Source organism: Sapajus apella, unplaced genomic scaffold (genome assembly GCF_009761245.1).
Source record: "Sapajus apella isolate SASKATOON/1434 unplaced genomic scaffold, GSC_monkey_1.0 scaffold81, whole genome shotgun sequence".
NCBI classification, from domain to species: Eukaryota; Metazoa; Chordata; class Mammalia; order Primates; family Cebidae; genus Sapajus; species Sapajus apella.
The window spans coordinates 4404199-4428559 of record NW_022437021.1 but is presented as its reverse complement, the minus strand read 5'-3'; the positions used below and the strand labels follow the sequence as shown (position 1 = coordinate 4428559).

Below are 24361 nucleotides of genomic sequence, written 5' to 3'. Positions count from 1 at the left end.
TATGGCATCCTGTTCTTGATGTACAGATTTTGACATCCTTCTTAGTTAGCTCAGGTATGCCCACTGGGTATTTACCAAATATACAAATAGAAACTGAATCCTTGTATCACTAAACTTTGTACTGCTTTCACACATTAAGACAACTCAGCTGAGAATAAAGTTCTTGGGTTACAGACTCTGCCCCCAAAAAAGCTGTAGAATTTTTTCTATTCTCCTCTATTCAATAAGAGAGTAGTCTGGGGCCAGCTTGATTTTCTTTCCTTTTTGTATAGCTTTAAAATAAATGTATTTGATCCTTGTAGGCTATTTTCTTTCTCCCTGCAATTCAAACATTTTTCCAAATGTGCTCTGTGTCAATCTTTGGAGTGAATTCCGTGGGTGGTCTTTTCCCCTTTCACCTTGTAGCACAACGCTGATGTTCTTCAATCTACCATCTATCTGATAAACAAATTCCTTTGTTCTGGTCTCAGTCACTGGTTCTACTGCAGGCCCATATCACAAGCGGTCCTAAGAATGAATCTCAGGGCTCCTGTTTGAAATCCTGACACAGAAGAATGAGCTCTTAATATGTGAGTATCCTGCAGGGCAGATGTGAAACCTGGAACTACTGTAACCACCCTGCCGTGAGTGAAGACAGCCTTTGAAGATGCCAAGACATAGAAAATGGAATCCTAGGGAGACAGAGTTGCAGCTTCTGGATTAAGCCAACCCTGAAGCTCACCTATGAGGGAATCACCATTTATGTGAGTCAATAAGTTCTTTATTCTTTAGTGGATCCAAAATGAGTTTTCTATATTCACAGACCTGAGTATCCCAACTGCTAGCGTCTCTATTCAATGATTTCACCCAAACTATTGCAAGATCTTTTAATCTGTGTACTCAAGTCTTTCCTCAGTTTAGGAACGTGTTTCTTTACTTGTGGCTTTGATTGCTGCATTTTAAGACCATCAGCTTCCTTTCTTTTTTCTTTTTTAGATACAGGGTGTCACCATGTAGCTCAGGCTGGTTTCGAACTCCTGGGCTTAAGCAATCCTCTTGCCTTGACCTCCCAAAGTGCTGGGATTATAGGAGTGAGCCACTGTACCTGGCCTCAAGATCATCAACTTCTTAGGCCAGATTTCCATTATTTATCTTTCATGTTTGTCAGTTTCTCACCATTTTATAAGCCTTTTGTTCTTTTTTCTCAGAACAAGTTGTCTTTGAGACAACTTCCAATATTGTCATTTATATCAGTGGTTCCATTGCCAACAGTATTAATTCTATGTTTTACTGCTTCCTATCAGATTTTGACTGTGCTATATACTTAGTTTCCTTATTATTCCATGTCTCATTCATCTCCCTTTCCATCTCAGATTGCTGTTTTTACATTTTAGAGTGTTCTGTTCTTGTGGCTTTTTGTGTCTGTTTTAGAGAGTATGTCTTTTAGCATTCTTTTGAGTTAGTCTACTGACTTTTAGAAATTTTCTTCTGACTTAGCTAATCATTTTCAGAATTTTTATCTTTTGGCTTTTTGAGCCCTTTGGATAATGTTACTTTGTCTTATCTAGTAGTATTTTTTCAAAAGTTACAATAATTTTTCTTTCAGATAGTTGTTTTTCATTTTCTAAGGGGAGTAATCTCACCAGACATTGTAGTTAATACAATGTAGACGTTACTTTGAACTTATTCTGTAAATTTTTAATTTTAATTTTTTAATTTTGAGATGAAGTCTCACTCTGTCACTTAGACTGGAGTGCAGTGGCGGAATCCTGGCTCACTACAACCTCCACCTTTCGGGTTCGAGCGATTCTCCTGTCTCAACCTCCTGAGTAGCTGGGATTACAGACGCATGCCACCCCACACCCAGCTAATTTTTTTGTATTTTTTAGTAGAAAAGGGGTTTCCTCATGTTCATCAGACTGGTCTCGAACTCCTGACCTTGTGATCCGCCCACCTCGGCCTCCCAAAGTGCTGGGATTACAGGTGTGAGCCACCGTGCCTGGCCTCTGTAAATATTTAATGCTCTCTGAGTAGCTTATATGTTAATATCTAGTATGTTTCATCTAATATTCTCTGTGTCTCTGTCCCCACTTACCAAATATCCTATTCTTATTTTCAGACCCTTACTTCCTTTTGGTATGTATGTGTTTTCTAGTATTGAAGCCTCTTACCTGAGAGAGCAAAAGATGTAATACTGTGGAGTAGGTAAGTCAATAGCACTGTGGAGATCTCAACAGGAAGGGCAGTGGGAAGAGCTGGCTATTTTCTGAACTGAAATCAGCCTAGTGTTTCTGAAACAAGGGGAGTTGAGGGAGGGGGGAAAAAAGGTCTACCTATTTCCAGGTGCATATAAAAAACCTGTGTCACCAAATATATATATATTTTCCTGAGACAGAAAAAAAAGCGTCACCCAGGCTGGATTGCAGTGGTGCGATCATGGCTCACTGCAGCCTCAATCTCCCAGGCTCAAGCGATTCTCCCACCTCAGCCTTCCAAGTAGGTGGGACTACAGGCATGTGCCACCATGCCTGGATTTTTTCTTTTTTTTTTTCTTTTTTTTTTTGGTAGAGACAGGGTCTCCCAATGTTGCCTAGGCTGGTCTTTAACTCTTGGGCTCAAGTGATCTGCCCACCTTGATCTCCCAAAGTGCTGGGATTATAGGTGTGAGCCACTGCACCTGGCCACCAAATGGATTTTTCAATCCAGTTCTGGCTAAATGAAAATTCTTCCTATAATTTTGATAATTATTTCACTGCCAGTCTTAGTTTTCAACGCACGATGTTTGTGCAGGCCAGTAGGTATCATTTTAAACTAAACGCTCCTAATATTTTGAATAAATTTTGATTGAGGGTTTACAGAGGTAAATGCAACAAGAAGCTGTTAACACACAATCCGTAAAAAAGATACTAGTTTAGAGAAAAAAATGAAAAGTGCCTAAGTACTAAGTTCAGTGCTATTTTTAATCAGGGCTGTATGCCACCTAACAAAGTGCCTTTTGAAATCAAGTTTATTACATGCTGATGCCTGAAGAATTCAATATGACTCTGGCAAGCAAAACAGAGCAATTGGCTTCCAAATTACTGCTGAATATTATAATATTAGTATGTCAAATTATTACCAATTAAATAGTCGAGCAACACAGTGCAAACACATTTGGCAGGCTCTTGTTGCCCCACTTTCAAAGTATTGGATCTCCTCCCAAGTTCTGGACTGGAAATGTCCAGCAAACTTTGTGCCAGTGATAAGAGAAGAGCTGGTAGTATCCAGTTCAGTTCATGGGAAAATCTAATCTCCAGTAGAAATCTGCCATATTGAATTGTCCCTTGCAATGTTTCAATCAGCAAGTAAGTATAGTCCACATGTCTGCAGTTGTCTCTGTCACACCTTTCTTTCTGTTATAAAAGTCCACGTATGTGTGTGTGCACATATATACACACTCCTAAGCAGTCAACAGCTTTTAATCGATCCTATCTATGAGTAAATTCTAATATCTGTAAATTTAATTTGGCAAGCAAAACCGGAGCAATAAATCACAAACCCAATACTTTTATGTATTTCCAGAGAAGGTCAATGTGAAAGACCATGCTGAATGCTCTATATTTCCTATGGTTAAAGTGGGAGGAAGAGAAGGACAAAGGGAGAGAAGGAAAGAGAAGGAAGAGAAAGAAGGAGAAGAGGGGTGTGGACAGAGGGAAGAGGTGAAAGAAGTGAAGGAAGGGAATAAAAGAAGCTAGATAATATCTTTTATTTCTGTAAGAATATATCCAATGTTTCTCACTTAAACCAAGTGCTGCGTGTTATCAGAGGCCAGCTCCTTCAGCCACCATTGGAACACCAGATGGGAGGTAGATCCTCAGCACAAAACGATACAGCAAGGGTATCAGAAAGCCACAGACCACTCCACAGCAGGGGCCCACATGGAGTTACTCACATTGTCACTACCACCTATCATTTTAGTACAAGATCTACTAGAATCTTTTGATACCTCTTACTATTTATTGTAATTTAGTGCCTTAGTTGTGTTTGGTGGAAAATTGTGTAGGCATACAATAAAATCTCAGCAATCTACATTTACCTGAAATACCTTGCATTAATTACTATATTTATTATTGTCTAGTAAATGTGCATGAACACTATAAAACAAATGTAAATGTGACATCATGCTTTAAAGGAGTCATCAAGGCCAGATTCAACACAGATTGGAGGTCCACGCCCCAGCTAGAATAATTTTGTGCAGGTGTGGTTCTTTCTATGCCGTAGGGCTATGAGGTGCCTCCCGCTCATGACAAAAATGAGATGGTAAGTTTGCCACCGACTAAATATTAGACTGGTAAGAACTGACTTTCCATCTGGGACACAAAAGGATTCTCTAATTTTCCTTTAGAGTTGGTCATAAACTTTCATTCCAGAGGTGCCCGCCCTATACCTGGAGGAAAGGAGCATTCTTATCTCTGAAGACACGGTGACACAGAAAGCATCTGAACAAGCAGGCCTTGTCAGGTTTTCCCCAGTTTATCACCATTAGATCATGCCTTTGGTCTTCCACTCATGCTTCTGCATGACTGTCTACAAAAATGCACAGTTGTCCCTGTTTCTTTGGGTCTTCATTTTTGAAGGCACCCATGTTACATAAAACATATTAACTACATTTGTATGTTTTTCTCTAAAAAAAAAATGGCTTTCAGTGTATAAAATATTGACTCTTTCTGTGTTTTATAATCAAAAGTGGGTGGCTTCTTGTCTCCAGCTGAATATTTTCATCTGACTCAATGGTTGAAAGATATGACTTTATGACCAGGTAGACTTGAAACTACTAGTTTGATTATTTTCCTATTATAAGTGGCTGATGGAAATGCTTCTAGAGTTATTCCAAGGAGTAGACCTGGAAGGCATCCAAAGTAATGATGCACAAGCGTCGGTGACTAAGAAGGAAAAATGACACGAAGGACCCAAATTCTGTCTGGAAGGAATATCAGAACTCAATATACATTATTCTTCAAGCCTAGGCACTTATGAAATTCTGTAGAATAATCTTTGAACGGCTGTGCACTAGAAAAAAAGCTGGTCTGAAAAACTGCTTGGGACATGATCTGAGATAATTTTTTTTAACTGACAAAATGAGGTTGATTCCTTCCCTATCGCTATGCAACTGATAAAAAGGAAACCCACAGTGAATTTTACAGTTGAAAGATGTCTCTTATGCATCAAACCAAGCTTAACAAAAGTTTTATAAAATTACTATATTCACTTAGGTTTTCCACTTATTATTTTTGACACAGTCTCACTCCGTTCCCCAGCCTGGAGTGTAGTTGTGCCGCCCTAGCTCACTGCAGCCTCCATCTCCCGGGCTCAAGCGATCCTCCCACCTAGCCTCTGAATAGTAGGAGCTACAGGAGCATACCACTATGCCCGGCTGATTTCTCTTTCTTTCTTTTTTTTTTTTTTTGATTTTTACTAGAGACAGGGTCTCACCATGCTGCCCAGAGCTCCTGAGCTCAAGTCACTCTCCTGCCTTGGCCTTCCAAAGTGCTTGGATTACAGGTGTAAGCCAACCTGTCCAGCCTCCACTTGATACTATTTTAAAGTAGTGGTACAAAAGGTAGCAAGGCTTATGTAAGAGTTCTTGTCTTGCTTTACTGTTGACAACGTTTCTTCATCTTTGAGAATCTCGATCCTACCTCCCACCTCAAGCTAAAAACAGAGTTTAGTTGAAACTTCTTGCAGGGTAATTTGGTTTAGCTAGCAGAATTTAAAAAATTTGCATGTCATTTGACCCTATAATTTCACTTCTGGAATTTACCGTACAGAAATACTTGGACAAATGCTCCATAAAATAAGCACAAGGATTTTACTGCAACACTGCTTGCCGTTAACATTATTTGTATTTTTTTGACAAAACATACCCTAAATGTCCATCAAGAGGAAATTATGAAATAAATGAACTGTCAGTTATTAATCTGTTTAAAAATGCGTTAAATCTCTATTTACTGACAAATTATAATAAAATAAAGCAAATAAGCAATGTACAGAAGAGTATCGGGTAAGGTTATTTCTGTGAGAGAAATGTACAGATCTACATGTGTACCTACGTATTTTATGCATTTATAAATGGACGCTCTCTCTCTAATTTGTAGCAAGGAAGATGTGGAAGTATATCGAGGGGGATATCTTTGGGAGTTTGGAGGGGAGTACAAGAAAGACAGTGTTCACATTTTATACTTCTGTATTAACATTAGGTGTTTTTACAACCAGATTATGTTATTTTACTTTTTGGTTTAATATTTTTTTCAATTAAATAAAACTAACAGGCATTGAAATCTCCTACTTTGATCCTTCCTACAGGAATTTTTGTTTCTTAAAGTGGCATGTGGAATGAAAGTTCACAGAGACAATGAAGCTCCCCACGTGCAAGCATTTTTAAAGTCAGGACACACTGAGGACAGTTCACTAGTGTCGATAAACACTTTATACTTGCAAGTTGGAGCTCAAGCACCATGAATTCAGGGGAAGAAGCCCGGGCAGCTGCATCAACCTCAGCTTGGCTGGTTTCACATGCAAGAGCCCCAATGTCTATAGCCCCTACATAAACCAGAAAAGACGACAATGTGGGAGACAGAAGAACAAGACTTCAGTGAGAAGGGCACTGACTTATTTTCTTCTCTCTTCCTGACAAATGGCAAGTCTGTTTCTTCTTTAATTTATCCTTTTATCTGATGACTTAGACCTGCGTTGTCCAATCAGTACATGTGGCTCCTGAGCACTTGAAATGTGGCCAGTCTGAGCTGAGATGTGCTATAAGTGTAAAATACACATTGGAGTTTGAACGCTTAGTTAAAAAAAAAAAGAATGTAGGGACGATCCAAGATGGCCATTTAGGAACAGCTCAGGATTGCAGCTCCCAGTGAAAGCGCAGAGGGTGAGTGGACGCCGCGTTTTTATTGCCCACAGACTAGGAAATTCCCGGGCAGAGGTGCTCCACGGTCGCCAGCGCGGCTGTTTCGGCCAGTGCGGCTGCTTTGTCAGCGCCCTGGAGCCGCGGTTCTCCGTACAAAATGCACTGGTCCGGGGGCCCTTTAGGCTGGCGATTGGAGCCACAGGAAGTCGCCCATACGCTGGTTCAAAAAGGGGACTGAGCAGAGAACCAGGACAGTAGATTCCAGGGCAAAAAAAAAGAAAAAAAAGTGCCACAAACCTCAGTGCCGCGGTTTAAGCCAGCGCAATGAGTGGCCGCAGGGGAAAACAAACAGACCCCAGCGCCTCTTCAACAGGTGACTGGAACACCAACTTAAAAAAGGCTCTGAGGCAGGGAGCCGGGCCATCAGGCTCGGCTGGTCCCACCCCCACAAAAGAACAGCAACCAGAAACTCTGGATTGAGAGTTTCACAGCAAGCGCAGCTGAACCCTGGACGGTCCAGCTCTGTGGGGGAGGGGTGTCCGCCATTACCCAGGCAGCCTGCCGTTGCCAAGGCAACCCGCCATTGCTGAGGCAGCCCGCCGTTGCCAAGGCAACCCGCCACAGCAGAGACTCCACCCCAACAGAGGCGGGCCACCATCGCCAAAGCAGTTCTAACTACACCCATATAAACAGGACTGCAGGGAAGTTCACTCGGCAGCGGGGCGGAGCCCACAGCAGCTCAGCAAAGCTGCTATAGGCCGACAGTGACTAGGCTGCCTCCTTGCTGGGCTGGGCAGGTCTGAAGGGGAAAAAAAAAAAAAAAAAAAGAAGGCGGCAGCATAACGGAAACTCATAAATAAAGCCCTAAATTCCTGGGACAGAGAACCTGGGAACAAAAAGCAGTTTATAAGTTCTGCTACAGCAGACCTAAAAGTACCTGCCGAGCAGCTCTGAATGAACAACAACAGAGCTAGCAGCTCACCATTTGAGCTCCTATAAAGAAGAGACCGTCTCCTCAAGCAGCTCCCTGACCCCTATATATCCAAAAAGACACCTCACAAAAGAGAGATCAGATTGACACTAGGCGGGTATCCTTCTGGGACAAAGATAGCAGCAGAAGAAAACTGGTAACAACCCTTGCTGTTCAGCAGCTGCTGCAGGTGAACCCTAGGCAAGCAGGGCCTGGAGTGAACCTCAGCAGACCTACAGCAGGGGCGCCAGACTGTCAGAAGGAAAACCAAGAAACAGAAATAACCTCATCATCAACAAACAGAACATCAATCTGAAAGATTTGAGACCCAATCTGAAAGCCAGCAACTACAAAGTTGACAGGTGGATAAATCCTTAAAGATGGGAAGAAACCAGCGCAAAAAGGATGAAAACACCCGAAACCAGAACACCTCTCCTCCTAAAAGGGATCACAACTCCTCGCCAGCAAGGGAACAAGGTTGGATGGAGAACGAGTGTGATGAAATGACAGAATCAGACTTCAGAAGGTGGGTGGTAAGAAACTTCTGTGAACTTAAAGAACATGTTCTAACCAAATGCAAAGAAACTAAGAACCTTGAAAAAAGATTTGACGAAATGCTAACAAGAATGGACAAAATAGAAAGGAATATAAGTGAATTGATGGAGCTGAAAAACGCAACACGAGAACTTCGTGAAGCATGCACAAGTATCAACAGCCGAATGGACCAAGCAGAAGTAAGGATATCAGAGGTCGAAGATCAACTCAATGAAATAAAACGGGAAGGCAAGACTGGAGAAAAAAGGGTAAAAAGGAATGAACAAAGTCTCCAAGAAATGTGGGACTATGTGAAAAGACCTAATCTACGTTTGATAGGCGTACCCGAATGCAACGAAGAGAATGAATCCAAGCTGGAAAATACTCTTCAGGATATTATCCAGGAAAACTTCCCCAACCTAGCAAGGCAGGCAAACATTCAAGTCCAGGAAATACAGAGAACAGCACAAAGATATTCATAAAGAAGAGCAACCCCAAGGCACATAATCGTCAGATTCACCAGGGTCGAAATGAAGGAGAAAATACTAAGGGCAGCCAGAGAGAAAGGTCAGGTTACCCATAAAGGGAAGCCCATCAGACTCACAGCAGACCTCTCAGCAGAAACCCTACAAGCCAGAAGAGAATGGGGGCCAATATTCAACATCCTTAAAGAAAAGAACTTTCAACCCAGAATCTCCTATCCAGCCAAAGTAAGCTTCATAAGTGAAGGAAAAATAAAATCCTTTGGGAACATGCAAGTACTCAGAGATTTCGTCACCACCAGGCCAGCTCTACAAGAGCTCCTGAAAGAGGCTCTACACATATAAAGGAACAGCTCAACTAAAGGGCAAAACAGCCAGCTAGCACCAAAATGGCAGTATCAAATTCACATATAACAATATTAACCCTAAATGTAAATGGACTAAATGCCCCAATCAAAAGACACAGACCGGCAAATTGGATAAAAAGACAAAACCCATCGGTGTGCTGTATCCAGGAAACCCATCTCACATGCAAGGATACACAAAGGCTCAAAATAAAGGGATGGAGGAAGATTTACCAAGCAAATGGAGAGCAAAAAAAAGCAGGAGTTGCAATTCTCATCTCTGATAAATTAGACTTTAAAGCAACAAAGATCATAAGAGACAAAGAGGGACATTACATAATGGTAAAAGGATCAATGCAACAAGAAGAGCTAACGATCCTAAATATATATGCACCCAATACAGGAGCACCCAGATACATAAGGCAAGTTCTTAATGACTTACAAAGAGACATAGACTCCCACACCAATAATAATGGGAGACTTTAACACCCCATTGTCAACATTAGACAGATCAACCAGACAGAAAATTAACAAGGATATCCAGGACTTGAACTCAGACCTGGACCAAGCAAACCTAATATACATTTACAGAACTCTCCACCCCAAATCCACAGAATATACATTCTTCTCAGCACCACATCACACCTACTCTAAAATTGACCACATAATTGGGAGTAAATCACTCCTCAGCAAATGCAAAAGAACGGAAATCATAACAGTCTCTCAGACCACAGTGCAATCAAGTTAGAACTCAGAATTCAAAAACTAACTCAGAACCGCACAGCTTCATGGAAACTGAACAACTTGCTCTTGAATGTTGACTGGATAAACAATGAAATGATGGCAGAAATAAAGATGTTCTTTGAAACCAACGAAAATGAAGACACAACATACCAGAATCTCTGGGACACATTTAAAGCAGTCTCTAGAGGAAAATATATAGCAATAAGTGCCCACATGAGAAGCAAGGAGAGATCAAAAATTGACACCCTATCGTCAAAACTGAAAGAGCTAGAGGAGCAAGATAAAAAAAACTCAAAGTCTAGTAGAAGACAAGAAATAGCTAAGATCAGAGCAGAACTGAAGGAGATAGAGACACAAAAAACCCTTCAAAAAATCAATAAATCCAGGAGCTGGTTTTTTGAAAAGATCAACAAAATAGACAGACCACTAGCCAGATTAATAAAAAAGAAAAGAGAGAATAACCAAATTGATGCAATAAAAAACGATAAAGGGGATATCACCACAGATTCCACAGAAGTTCAAACCATCATCAGAGATTATTACAAACAACTCTATGCACACAAAGTAATAAACCTGGAAGAAATGGATAAATTCCTGGACACTTGCCTCCTGCCAAGCCTAAACCAGGAAGAAGCCGAAACCCTGAACAGACCCATAACAAGGTCTGAAGTTGAGGCAGCAATTAAGAGCTTACCACCCAAAAAAAGCCCAGGTCCAGATGGGTTCACAGCTGAATTCTACCAGACATACAAAGAGGAGCTGGTACCATTTCTTCTGAAACTATTCCAAACAATACAAAAAGAGGGAATTCTTCCCAAATCATTTTATGACACCAACATCATCCTGATTCCAAAACCCGGCAGAGACTCAACAAGAAAAGAAAACTACAGGCCAATATCCATGATGAACATAGATGCAAAAATCTTCAATAAAATACTGACAAGCCGATTGCAACAGCACATCAAAAAGCTTATCCACCATGATCAAGTAGGCTTCAACCCGGGGATGCAAGGCTGGTTCAACATACGCAAGTCTATAAACGTAATTCACCACATAAGCAGAACCAAAGACAAAAACCACATGATTATCTCAATTGATGCAGAGAAGGCCTTTGACAAAATTCAACAGCCCTTTATGCTAAAAACACTCAATAAGCTAGGTATTGATGGAACGTATCTCAAAATAATAAAAGCTATTTATGACAAACCAACAGCCAACATCATACTGAATGGGCAAAAACTGGAAGCATTCCCCTTGAAATGTGGCACCAGACAAGGATGCCCGCTCTCACCACTGCTATTCAATATAGTATTAGAAGTTCTAGCCAGAGCAATCAGGCAAGAAAATGAAATAAAGGGCATTCAAATAGGAAAGGAGGAAGTCAAATTGTCTCTATTTGCAGACGACATGATTGTATATCTAGAAGACCCCATCGTCTCAGCCCCAAACCTCCTGAAACTGATAAGCAAGTTCAGCAAAGTCTCAGGATACAAAATCAATGTGCAAAAATCACATGCATTCCTATACACCAATAACAGACTTAAAGAGAGCCAAATCAAGAACAAACTTCCATTCACAATTGCCACAAAGAGAATAAAATACCTAGGAATACAACTAACAAGGAATGTAAAGGACCTCTTCAAGGAGAACTACAAGCCACTGCTCAACGAAATAAGAGAGGACACAAACAGATGAAGAAACATTCCATGTTCATGGTTAGGAAGAATCAATATCGTGAAAATGGCCATACTGCCCAAAGTAATTTACAGATTCAATGCTATCCCCATCAAGCTACCAATGACCTTCTTTGCAGAACTGGAAAAAACCACCTTAAACTTCATATGGGATCAAAAGAAAGCCCGCATAGCCAAGTCAATTCTAAGCAAAAAGAACAAAGCGGGGGACATCACACTACCAGACTTCAAACTATACTACAAGGCTACAGTAATCAAAACAGCATGGTACTGGTACCAAAACAGAGATATAGACCAATGGAACAGAACAGAGGTCTCGGAGGCAACACAACATATCTACAACCATCTGATCTTTGACAAACCAGACAAAAACAAGCAATGGGGAAAGGATTCCCTGTTCAATAAATGGCATTGGGAAAGCTGGCTAGCCATGTGCAGAAAGCAGAAACTGGACCCCTTCCTGACACCTTACACTAAAATTAACTCCAGATGGATTAAAGACTTAAACATAAGACCTAACACCATAAAAACCCTAGAAGAAAATCTAGGCAAAACCATTCAGGACGTAGGTGTAGGCAAGGACTTCATGACCAAAACACCAAAAGCATTGACAACAAAAGCCAGAATAGACAAATGGGACCTAATCAAACTCCACAGCTTCTGCACAGCAAAAGAAACAATCATTAGAGTGAATCGGCAACCAACAGATTGGGAAAAAATTTTTGCAGTTTACCCATCTGACAAAGGACTGATATCCAAAATTTACAAAGAACTAAAGCAGATTTACAAGAAAAAGACTAACAAGCCCATTCAAAAGTGGGCAAAGGATATGAACAGACACTTTACAAAAGAAGACATACGTGAGGCCAACAAACATATGAAAAAATGCTCATCATCACTGGTCATCAGAGAAATGCAAATCAAAACTACATTGAGATACCATCTCACGCCAGTTAGAATGGCGATCATTAAAAAATCTGGAGACAACAGATGCTGGAGAGGATGTGGAGAAATAGGAACACTTTTACACTGTTGGTGGGAGTGTAAATTAGTTCAACCATTGTGGAAGACAGTGTGGCGATTCCTCAAGTACCTAGAAATAGAAATTCCATTTGACCCAGCAATCCCATTACTGGGTATATATCCAAAAGATTACAAATCGTTCTACTATAAGGACACGTGTACACGAATGTTCATTGCAGCACTGTTTACAATAGCAAAGACCTGGAACCAACCCAAATGCCCATCGACGATAGACTGGATAGGGAAAATGTGGCACATATACACCATGGAATATTATGCAGCCATCAAAAACGATGAGTTTGGGTCCTTTGTAGGGACATGGATGAACCTGGAAACCATCATTCTCAGCAAACTGACAGAAGAGCAGAAGATCAAACACCGCATGTTCTCACTCATAGGCGGGTGTTGAACAATGAGAACACATGGACACAGGGAGGGGAGCACTACACACTGGGGTCAGTTGGGGGGAAATAGGGGAGGGACGGTGGGGGGTGGGAAGCTGGGGAGAGATAGCAAGGGGAGAAATGCCAGATGTAGGTGATGGGGAGGAAGGCAGCAAATCACACTGCCACGTGTGTTCCTATGCAACAATTTTGCATGTTCTTCACATGTACCCCAAAACCTAAAATGCAATAAAATAAATGGGAAAAAAAAAGAATGTAAAAATATCTCATTCATCCATATATTTATATTCATTACATATTGAAATGATAATATTTTAGATGTACTGTGTTAAATAAAATATATTATTAAAAGTAATTTGACTTGTTTCTTTTTACCTCTTTAAGAGTGGCTATTAGAAAATTCAAAAATGTATTTGTGGCTCACATTACATTTCTTCCAGGCAGAGCTGGTTTATACTTTTATAGATATTCCACATGCCAATGCAAATGTTCAAAAAAAGGAACAGCAGGGTAGAGAAATAGGCATGTCGCAAACACACACACACACACACCCACCCCCCCCAACAGTTGTTTTATTGCTACCCTCTATCTTGTGCCTGCCTAATTTTCCAGTGTAGCTTGTTATAGTTCAGTGTAGCTGCTATAGTTTATACAGCTTTGAGCTTAAGCTCCACCAGTGACCAGATGTGGGGTCCTGGGACAAGTCACAAGGGAGGATTAAATTGAATAATGTATACCAAGATTTCAAGGTTAGAAGAGTAATGAGTTTGTGTAATAAGCTCTGTAGACACACACACACACACACACACACACACACTCTCTCTCTCTCTCTCTCTCTCTCTCTCTCCTCACCCCCCTTTTCACTCACACATTCTCACACACTCTCTCTCTTTCCTCACACCCTTTCACACACACACGCACACACACACTCTTTCCTCACACCCTGTTTCACACACACACACACACACACACACACACACACACTCACCTTCCCTCTCTCTCTCTCTTGAATTCTTAATAAGGAAGGACTGGAAGTATATCCAGGGGAATATCTTTGGGAGTTTGGAGGGGAGTACAGGAAATACAATATTCACATTTTATACTTCTGTATGAACATCAGCCATATTAGACATAGTAAGAATTCCAGAAATGACCAGGATATGTTTTTTTCTGGAAGCAAAGAATATCAGAGTTGGAGTGAATCTTGATCACCATCCATGCCAGTGTTTTAGAACCCTTTTAAATCTCAGAAGCCCAATAGAGAGAAGAGATGAAAGCAAGATACTCTTGCTGAGTATGGGAGCAAGAAGGGCTGAGAACTCCCTGGACCATGCATAGGAGGGGGATCTACGTTCTCTGAAGCACAGTTTGAATTCCATGGATGTGGTATTTCAGCCTCTCCATTTTACAGATAAAGATGCTAAGCTCCAGAGGTTGATGGTTTACCTTCAGTCACAGAGCTGTAGGGGCAAGGCTGGAACCCATTCTTAGATGTCTGGTTCCTAAGAAAGAACACTGTGCTCTGCATTACATCATTGCTGTGGCTGTGGTGGACAACTTGTGTGCATGGAAAGATAGTGGTGCAGGAAAGCGTTCCGACACAGGTGCAGACAGAATGCGATGCGGCTACTGGGGTGGGAGACAGTGCTTCAGGCCTCTTCGCTAAAGAAGCAGTTTCTAGGTTTACCTTTGAAAGATGACAGAGGCCACTGGGTACCCAGGACAAGAAAAGGGCAAGGGTTCTAAGGAGGAAAACCTTGAGGCATGTTTTGAGGCCAAAAGGTAGGTCTCTTTGACTAATAGTGACATCTTGGAGAATAATATAAGCTATGGCCAGAACAGAGTTGGAGCCTTCTTTAAAAAAGTCTTAGATCCTATGGCAGTCTTAGCGAGGTTTTGAAAAGGGTGATAATAAGAATATTAATTCATCATAAACACATGAATGGGCAAGAAACAGGGAGACAGACTGGTAGGTTACTGGGTGACTGTTAAAAGACAGCCTCAATTAGGGAGATGCAGGCCGTGATGGAAATGGGCCAGATCGGAGGGGCCCCATGAGACAAAATCCACAGGACCTGGATACAGAAGGATGAACATGACTCCATGGTGACTCTGAGGACCTAGCTGGGGGTCTGTGGGGTAAGGGTTCCATGAACAGAAACAGGGAAGGTAAGAGAAGCTGGTTCGATGGATTCAGGAAAGAAAGGGTATCTGTGAGGTGGTTGATGGAAGAGTCAGTCCATTAGGAAACTGCAGTGCGGCCCTAGGGCCCATCTGAGGGTCACCTGCATCTCATCTAGATAGAACTCTTTGTAAACACCTACGTTTGGGAGAAGGGAGACGAAGAGCCAGGGAAGGGGATATGAGCAGAGGCACCCATAAGGTGTGCTTTTCACCAACAGTGAGGACAGGGGGGCTTTCAGGGATTGAGTGGCCACAAGATTGAAACGCTGCAGACATCAAGTGAGATAGGGATGGAGAGGAGGCCCATGGATGCGACGATGAGGAGATCACCATCAACCTCTGACACAGCAGCCTAAGTGTCTGGAGAGCTCTGAAGTCAAATAACCCTGGTCAAAGCCTCTTCTTGGGCCTCAGTTTTCTTACCTGTAAAATGGGGATGACAACAGTACCCCTTATAAGGTTATTCTGAGATTTAAATGAAACTGCTCATTTCTTCATCCCTTCCAATTATAAAAATAGATAACATTTATTGTGCACTTACTGTAAGCCAAGCTCTGTACAGCTCACCCTTGAACAACATAGGTTTGAACTGCACAGGTCCATTTACATACAGGTACTTTTCAGTAAAAGTTACCAAATATAGCTGACCCTTGAACAACACTGGGGTTAAGGGTGCTGACCCCCTGTGCAGTCAAAAGTCCATGTATAACTTTTGACTCCCCTAAAACTTAACTATAAATAGCCTACTATTGACTGGAAACCGTATGAATACCAAACAGCTGGTTAACACATATTTGGTATGTTATATGCATTATACCTTGTATTCTTACAATAAAGTAAGCCAGAGAAAAGAAAATGTTATTAAGAAAATCATAAGAATGAGAAAACATATTTATTATTCACTAAGTGGAAGTGGATCATCGTAAGGGTCTTCATCTTCTTCATCTTCATATTGAGTAGGCTGAGGGTAAAGGGGAAGAGGGGTTGGTCCTGCTGTCTCATGGGTGGCAGAGGCAAAAGAGGTGGAGGAGATGGAAAGGGAGATAGGAGAGGCAGGCACACTTGGTGTATCTTTTACTGAAAAACATCTGTATATAGGAGGACCTGTGCAGTTCAAACCTATGTTGTTCAAGGGTGAACTGTACAGAACTTGGCTTACAGTAAGTGCACAATAAATGTTATCTATTATTTTTATGATTGGAAGGGATGAAGAAATGAGCAAGTGATGAAGAAGTGGAGGCTACATGTGCAGACTCTATTCTTTCAAGAAGTTTGGGCATGAAGGGAAAGAGAAAGACCAGGGGAATACAAAGGAGAGTGAGAATCTTTTCTAGAATGGAGAGATGAGGGCATAATTTGACTCTTTAGAGGCAAGTCAGAAAGGGATGATGGATGAAGTCAGAACCCAGAAGCAGGGTAGGAACAAGAGCAAGGGTTGAGGGATTTGCCTTATAAGTAGGGAGAATGCATCCTCAGAAACTGGAGGGAAGGAAGAAGAAGGTGAAGATAAACAAAGATTTTTGAATTGAAAGAAAAAAGGAGCTCACTTTGAGGGCTTCACTCAATTAACTGGAGATGAGACAGTATGTTGAGTTGAGAGTGTAGGTTGGGGCTTAAGGACTGTGGGGATGGGAAGAAAAGGGAATCCTAGCATGGAACTGGGTCTGAGACCAAAGGAGGGGAGCTGGAGGAGAGGGAACGTGCCCACCAAAAGCCTAGATGCAAGTGCTGAACAAGCGTGTGAGCTCTAGTTGCTCTTATTTCTGTCTCCAAGTAGAGCTTTCTTTTCAGTGGTAGAACGTTTGGATGATGAAGTCCCTAATGTACAGTGTAGTGAGAATGGAGAAGAGAACATGAATTCTCACAGGGGTCACTAAATGCTTGTGTATAGGCTGAGGGACAGGGAGAGTGCAAGCTGAGTGATGCAGCTGCTGAGCCAATCAAGATCCTCAAACTGCTCTGTCTCCACGTATGTGCAAAACACTTCCATCAGTGACATTTACTCTCACTCTGTAGTGACTCTGCTTAAAAATCATGGGTCCTGAAAATCTCCAGGTCATGCAATTAGGACTGGGGAGATGGGAGCGTAAGAGAATGGCAAAGAAGTTGAGAGGCTTTGGTAGAATTGTGCCCCGAAGGAGCAGACAGCTAAAAACACTGCAATTCCCTTCTTAAGGGGATACAGCACCTACAAAAAAAGGCCTGGTTTTAGTTACTTTGAAGAAGAAGATTGTGAGTAAAAGTTCAAGAAAGAGAGGAACTTCTTCCTATGTGACAAGGAGTCCAAGAGGCAGACTTGAAAGGAGTAGCAGAGAGAGGGGAGGTGCTAGCTGCTAAGAACAGGGATGGGAACATGGGAGAAAGTAATAAACCAGTAGTTGTTAGTAAGAGGGACGCAATGGCTTGGGAAGTAAGAGGGAAGAATGGTAGAGTGGTATATGATATATGATAGGATGGTTAGAAGAAGACTAAGCAGAGAAAATCTGGTTTGTGGTAAAGACCACAGAGCAGGCAGACCCAGGATGTGAGACTAGGGGGGACCCTGGAGTGGGAAGGTGGAGGGCCAAGAGATGTCCCCACAGGGAAACGCCAGGTCTGGGGGTGGCTTGTTAATATATGCCATGAAAACAAATAGAGTTTTCAAATTCATGTTAAAATACACATTAAGAATTTAAAAAATCAATATTAATAACATTACAAAAGTATTAATTTGCTCTTACTTAGAACTACCTTGTATGCATTACTCAACCAAGATTGGACCTTTTCCTGGGTACCATCTTGGACAGTTTCCCGCTCATGAAAATTCTTTCTAAAGAGATCTTCCCATTTAGCTGGTCCTTTAAAGGAAGAAAAAAAAGGGTCTAGGAAAATATCCAATAAGAGGTAAGAAATCTGAAAGTCTAGAGTGCCCTGGTTTCCACGCACGTATTTTGACCTAACTTGAAATGATGAGTTTCTTCTCATAGGCTAGGGTGTGCCTTCTGATGCCTCAGTGTTCAGGTCAGCTTGTGAGACCTCTTTTCCTGGAGTTCACCAGGGAGGGTGCTCAAATATGGGGAGGCACCAACACAGTAACCAATGGGAAAATTGGCAAGGCACTCTGACATTTTAAAGACATTTGCTCACTGACCACTGAACCACAAAGGACAGTTTCACTGTTAGTTTCTCAGCTACTGGTGTTTAATTCATAGAAATCAGTGACGACAAGCCTAGATAGGCCACCAGACAGAGGCAATATGACCAGTCATGAAGCCTTGTTTGTTTCCTTCAAACAGTGACTGTATTTGTTACATTCTTCTTGGTAGCATTTGGCATTTCTTTGCTAAGGATTGGCAGAGCTGGCAACTCAGAACTTCTAAGAATTACTATCTGCTTACCACAATCTTCATATTCAAAGAATCATGTTTTCTTTTCTTTTTTTTCTTTTTGAGACTGAGTCTTGCTCTGTTGCCCAGGCTGGAGTGCAGTGGCCCGATCTCAGCTCACTGCAACCTTCACCTCCCGGATTCAAGCTATTCTCCTGCTTCAGCCTCTTGAGTAGGTGGGGCTACAGGCGTGCATCACCATGCCAGCCTAATTTTTTAGTAGAGATGGGGTTTCACCATGTTAGCCAGGATAGTCTCAATCTCCTGACCTCGTAATTCTCCTGCCTCAGCCTCCCAAGGTGCTGGGATTACAGGCGTGAACCACCACACCTGGCCACATGTTTTATTTTCTAAATGTGCATTTGATGTGACTTTGCTGTAGCCTAGGAAACCCCACAACTTTCAAACTACAGACAACAGTTCTGACTAGGATCAAAAGGCAACCAATAGATACCTGGGGAGTTAATGTTGTGAATTTATTTTGCTGTATAGTTAAAAATCAATCTATCACATCCATCCATCCAACCATCCATCCGTCCAGGCTCATCGTTTAAGATAACTAGTTGGTGACTAACCAAATTTATAACAATGGTTTTTTTTTTTTTTTTTAGTATTAAAATACAATTCAATGTGGTGTAAGGATGGGTTACTCTGGATGAAAAATTAAAGCAGAAAGATAAAAAACGTAGCTGTTACCCGCTTTGTAGAATGCTTCTGTGGGCCAGCATGGGTAATTATTAAGCCCAGATAACAGTGACAGATGATATGTAAACTCTCTGGCTCTTTGTCAAAAATCTGCTCTAAGACTCTATTGAATTTATGATTTCCTAGGTATTTCATTTTTGAATAAAAGACAAGCACCTCTTAATAATATGACAGAGAACTGGCCAACCTTTCCAATACAGGAGAGATTCTTTGTCAAAGCTATTAAATAAATGTGTAATTTGCTTCTTGATGACTCTAAAATCATTGCTGCTAAATCATAACTACACAAAACATTCCAGAAAAAAATATGTGAGCCACCATATCCAGCCTAAGCTGGATATGGTGGCTCACACCTGTAATCCCAGCACTTTGGGAGGCTGAGGTGGGTGGATCATGAGGTCAGGAGTTCAAGACCAGTATGGCCAAGATGGTGAAACCCCGTCTCTACTGAAAATACTAAAAAATATTTTTCTACTAAAAAATTATGTGGGCGTGGTGGTGCATACCTGTAGTCCCAGTTACTCAGGAGGCTGAGGCAGAAGAATTCCTTGAACCCAGGAGGCGGAGGCTGCAGTGAGCCAGGATTGCGCCACTGCACTCCAGCCTGGGTGACACAGCGAGATGCCATCTCGAAAACAAAAAATAAATAAAATAAAAGGCCTAGTAGGTCAAACAACAGCAACAGTAGAAGCTCAGCAGAGCAGAAAAAAATCAAAGGTTGATGGAGTCAGAAAGACCTGGGGGCTTGGCTCTGCCATTTCATTATTGTATGCTCATGGGCAAGTTACTCACTCTCCTTGTGGAAGGCTCTAGTTCTTATTTGTAAGCTCTGGAGAGAAGCCTTCAGAATAGGGGTTTAAGCAGATAATGCACATGAAGCCCCCCCCCCCCCCCCCCCGCCCCCCGGCCCCGCTCTGCCCCTGCATGGGCCTGTCACATGACAAACGGTAACTCCCTTTGCTTCTTTTCTTTTCTCTAGGTTATGGAGGATGGAGAGCCAGGTTGATGCATAAATGATTATTCCTCAAAGATTTTAAATAAACAACTAGGATGTGACCTCTAAAGAAGGCTAATCCCAGCTTCTGGCCTTCCACTGAGAAATCTTCCCTCTCCAAAAACAGACTTGTCATTATACCCACTCACAGTACCCTACACTTCTTCCCAGCATTTATCCCAGCTCCAACTAATTAACTAATTGTGCAGGTAATGCATCTTTTCTCTACTAGGATTTAAGTCATCCCTCTAGAAGTGTGCCTGGCATACAGCAGCCACTCAATAAGTTATTTGTAGATTGAAAGGAACACCTGTTATAGGGTTTCCAACTTGTGACATATACTATTGGTGACATGTGAGATGATTTAGGGAGTAAAAATGCATTAACTTTCTCAACAATTTTAATGGTTATAAATTTATTCTAATGTGTATCAGACAAATAAATAACTGGTCAAATCTCTGATTTTTACATATAGCCATGACCCTCATAATAACGTTTTGGTCAACAATGAATTAACTGCATATGTGAGGGTGGTCCTCAAAGATTATAATGAAGGGGAATGATTCCTATCTCCTAGTGACGTCATAGCCATTTTAATGTTATTGTTGTGCAGCACATTACCACACACGTTTGTGGTGATGATGGTGTAAATAAACCTATTACATTGCCAGTCATATTAAAGTATAGCACATATAACTGTATACAGTACATAACATCTGCTAATACAAGACTATGTTACTGGTTTATGTATTAACTATATTATACTTTTATCATTATTTTAGAGTGTACTATTTATAAAAAGAGAGTTAACTGTACAACGGTCTCAGCCAGGTCCTTCGTGAGGTATTCTAGGAGAAGGCATTGTTATCATAGGGGATGACGTCTCCAGGTGTGTTATTGCCCCTGAAGACCTCCCAATGGGACAAGAAGTCGAGAGGCAAGACAGTGATACTGACCATCCCCATCCTGTGTGGGTCTGGGCTAATCTGCGTGTTTGTCATGGCTCTTACCAAAAAAGTATAAAAAGTAAAAAAAAATAATAAAAATAAAAAAGCTTATGGAATGAGGATATAAAGAAAATATTTTATATAGATGTACAATGCGTTTGTGTTTATTGTTTTAGTTTTCTTTTGAGAGGGTCATCTAGGCTAGGGTGTAGTGACATGATCCTAGCTCAACCTTGAACTCCTGCGCTCTGGTGATTCTCTCACCTCAGCCTCTTGAGGAGCTAGCACAAAAGATGTGTGCCACCATGCTCAGCTGATTTTTTATTTTTATTTTTTGTAGAGATGGGGGAGGGGTCTCACAAAGTTTCCCTGGCTGGTCTTGAACGTCTAAGCTCAAGTGATCCTCCTGCCTTAGTTTTCCAAAGTGTTGTGATTACAGTGAGTCACTGCATCAGGCATGCTTGCATTTTAACATGTGTTATTACAAAAGAATAAAACATTTAAAATTTTTTTAAAGTTTTTTTTTTTTTTGAAACAGGGTCTCTTTCTGTTGTCCAGGCTGGAGTGCCGTGGTGTAATTTCAGCGCACTGCAACTCCTGCCTTCCAGGCTCAAGCAATCCTCCCAACTCAGCATGTACTACCATGCCTGGGTAATTTTTGTCTTTTTGGTGGAGATGGGGTTTTGCCATGTTACCCAGGCTGGTCTTCAACTCTTGAGTTGAAGCAATCCACCTGTCTCAGATCCCAAAGTGCTGGGATTACAGGAGTAAGCCACCACACTCGGCCAAAAAATTGAAAAAGTTTATAAAGTAAAAGTGTTACAGTAAGCCAAGGTTAATTCATTATTGAAGAAAAATACTTTTAGATAAATCTGTTGTAGACTAAGTGTACAGTGTTGATAAAGTCTACAGTAGTGTACAGTAATGTCCTCGGCCTTCAATTCACTCACCACTCACTCACTGACTCACCCAGAGCAACTTCCAGTCCTGCAAGCCTTATTCATGTTAAGTGTTCTATATAGGTATACCATTTTTTAGCTTTTATACCATATTTCTACTGTATCTTTTCTATGTTTAGAGATACAAATACCATTGTTACAACTGCCTACAGTAGTCAGTACAGTAATATGTCATACAGATTGGCAGCCTAAGAGCCATAGGCTATACCATACAACCTAGGTGTATAGTAGGCTATATTATCTTGCTTTGTGTAAGTACACACTACGATGTTTGCAAAATGACGAAATCACCTAACAATCCATTTCCCAGAATGTAATCCTGTTGTTAAGCAACAAATGACTGTACTTTAGGATGAGGCTAAAAAAAAAGTAAACTGCTACAGAGTAGTAGAAAAACCCTGAGTAAATAATAGTACCAATGTCATAAGAATATGGCAAAAACAATGCAGGTGATAAAGAAATGACAAAAATTGTAACTACTGCCTTAGCATCAAGTGGGTAACCAGAGTGGTCACATGCCAGGATTCCCTGATTTAGGATTAGCCTAAAGCAATGAATGAGTCTGCTTTAAGAATCTATGGCTTGTGAAGTCTTACTGGGTCAATAGTGAATCAGAAGTAATTAAGTCAGAACCAGGTCAGATGGGGATGGACCCAGAACTTTTCTGGCATAAGTAAGAAGCATGCCACATTCAGATATCGGGGGGTATTACAGGAAATACCAAGGAGACAGGGTACCCACCCTAGGAGGGATGTGTGTCCAATATTTGAGTCCCACTTCTCAGTCCCAATGCTGAGATGGAGAGAGGAGTATTCTAGTCTTGGATTGGAACATAGAACAAATTTTCCCACAGAAAAAAATGTTTTAATGAAATAGCACAATGGGTGTTTTGTATATGTTCCAGGTCATAGAGGATTCTGCAAGCTAGGCTTGGAATCCAATGACCACTTATCACTTCAGTGGAAAACGCTTTTAAAGCTTTAAAATAAAATTGTTCCACAAGTGGAGACAGCCTATATTTAAACATACCGCAAATTTCTTAGTCGTGAATACTTAATTCTATATATCTCAAATTTTATCTTTCTTTTAACATCTTAAAAAAATGGACTTTTATCATCAATCATGACTAGTATCCAAGTCTGTAATTGCTGAAGGACTCTGTCTTTACAGTTGGGACTATTCTAGACACATAAATATAATTCCAATAAGCATTTCTCTATCAACTCTTGACTGCGCAGAGTTATTCCTGGGATGAAGTAGAGTGACTGTCCAAACTCCTACTCTGCTCTATTGACAGTAAATTATTCTCAGTTCTAACTATAAGCCTTTAACCCATGTCTTCCACACTTGTTGGATAAAAAGAATTGCTGAAGGTACTTTTAAAAACAAGAATTCCTGGCCCCAGCCCAGTAATGAATCAGAATCTCAAGGGAGAGGCCTGGGAGCCGTACTTTTAAAGACTGCCCATCCCTGGTGACTGTCATTCAACCCAGGGGTTCTTATCCTGGAAGCTGTATTAGGATCGGAAGACGTGTTAAAACACAGATTGCTGGATCCCAGCCCAAGACTTCTGAACTGATAGGTCTGGGGAGGGGCCTGAGAATTTGCATTTCCAACAAGCTGCCTGGTGATGCTGAGGTTCCTGGTCCAGGGAGCAAACTTTCAAAATCACTAATTTGGCTGTTTGGCAAACACTGTAGCTAAATTCAAGATTACTTTTTCCCTCCCCTCCTTGGGAAAAAAAATCAATGCTGGATTAGAACTTGCAAGACTTCCTTTGGACTCATACCCCTGCTACTTCTCAGCTGTCTAATGTTAGACAAATAAGTGTACCACTTCATCTCAGTTTCCTCTTATTGGTAAGACTAAGAAAGGCAGCATAAAGGAAGAGGTTTGACACTATACTTGGCATACGGTAGGGCTGCATTAAACATCTGTACACTCTGATCTCCTTGCCATGCTCTCGCATCCTATGAGCCACAGATTAATTTACTGAGTACTAGCAATAGTTCCAAAAATTTATTACATGCACAAAACTTTGGTTAAAACCAACCAAACAAGCAAACAATGGCTGACCACTTCTTTTCCTTGTGAGCTACTATGGAGCTACATTTTAAACATAATATGTCCAATGGGAA

The 24361-nt window shown here is 41.2% G+C and overlaps 1 protein-coding gene across 5 annotated transcripts in view; it reads right to left on the bottom strand.

Moving 5' to 3' along the window:
* CDK6 (cyclin dependent kinase 6) overlaps positions 1-24361 on the bottom strand; it is a 233131-nt gene that overhangs the window by 47319 nt on the left and 161451 nt on the right. The gene's annotated exons all lie outside the window — the stretch shown is intronic.